We start from the raw sequence: 1129 nt of genomic DNA, 5'->3' as shown, positions 1-1129 counted from the left end.
TAGTGCTCAAGACCATGTCAAACAACTTTTTGTGTTTAAAATGTTATTATGTGCGTTGAACTGACAATGTTGAATTTGAACTCTGTGTTGTTACAATTGATAGCGCTATTTTGAAATTTGAACTTCCTAGTTACATTAATTTATTGCTCTCTCATCTCTATTTTGATGTTTGAACTTTCTATGTTGAATTTGATTTGACTATGTTGAATACATTTTGCTATGTTTCATTTGAGCGCTCTACTTTAATTGATACTTGATCTGGAAACGGTGTAGAAAATTCGCTCTTATGAATAATAATAATAATCGCAAGACCAAAACATATCTAATAGAATACTTTCGTAGACCAATCGTAGGAACTTCTATGGATTATTATTTTTTTACTCTCAGATGTTGTTTGTTTTTAGTACTTCCTTGTTTTTAGAGATGTCGGCCGGATGTAAACAATGCAATGGCTACTACTATTGGGGTCAGTTTATCTGCGCTGACTGCTTGAATTCTGGTGCCGTTCAGTTGGAAAACGCGCTCGGCCTCAAGCTGTTCATCTTCTACTGTGGAGTCCAAGTGCTTGTGCTGTGCTTTGAAAAAGAAATGTTTGTACTGCATTGATCATTTGCCCTGGATAGCCCTCAGCGCCTAGATTCTAGATCTAGATTCTATATGTCATCATGTTTCATAGAGTTTAGACTTAGACTTAGATTCCCGCTGCCTTTTGCCACTGACTCTCCACTCTCCACTGATCCACTGCTCAGATTATATATAGACTACTGAATCACTGATAGTCTAGACTAGACTAGATCTAGATTCTAGATCTAGATATCTAGATTTATTGATGGGAGTGGCTAGATCTATCCTCACCCAGGGTGAGAATAAAAATACGATCGACTTCTCACCCTGGCCCTGGGTGAGACTTGCCACCGTTGGCTATTCTCACCCGGTGTGACCTGTTTTTTTCCTAATTTCGGAATGGAAGAGGCTAGGCGTACTTAATGACGGCTAGACTGGCAGCTGGCTAGACTGACCATTTACAAAAAATAGGCCTACTGAATTGTAAATATACATTTTTAGTGTGCAGTACCTAAAGCATATTTGTATTTGAGAGGAAACCAGGTGCCTTAATGACTAATGACAG

The 1129-nt window shown here is 38.4% G+C and overlaps 1 protein-coding gene across 2 annotated transcripts in view; it reads left to right on the top strand.

The window, feature by feature from the left end:
- The first annotated feature begins 266 nt into the window (after window positions 1-266).
- The window catches only part of LOC101853242 (neuronal acetylcholine receptor subunit alpha-10-like), a 30687-nt gene continuing 29824 nt past the window's right edge, over window positions 267-1129 (top strand). Inside the window, exon 1 of one of the 2 annotated variants that reach the window (XM_013084418.2) lies at window positions 267-590. The gene's annotated coding sequence lies outside the window, so the exon portion shown is untranslated. The remainder of the gene's footprint in view (window positions 591-1129) is intronic. The other variant, NM_001280814.1, reaches the window with a different exon arrangement.

The sequence above is a fragment of the Aplysia californica genome, unplaced genomic scaffold, assembly GCF_000002075.1.
Source record: "Aplysia californica isolate F4 #8 unplaced genomic scaffold, AplCal3.0 scaffold00292, whole genome shotgun sequence".
Taxonomy (NCBI): domain Eukaryota; kingdom Metazoa; phylum Mollusca; class Gastropoda; order Aplysiida; family Aplysiidae; genus Aplysia; species Aplysia californica.
The sequence above is the reverse complement of the archived record's forward strand: the minus strand, read 5'-3'. Positions and strand labels throughout refer to the sequence as shown.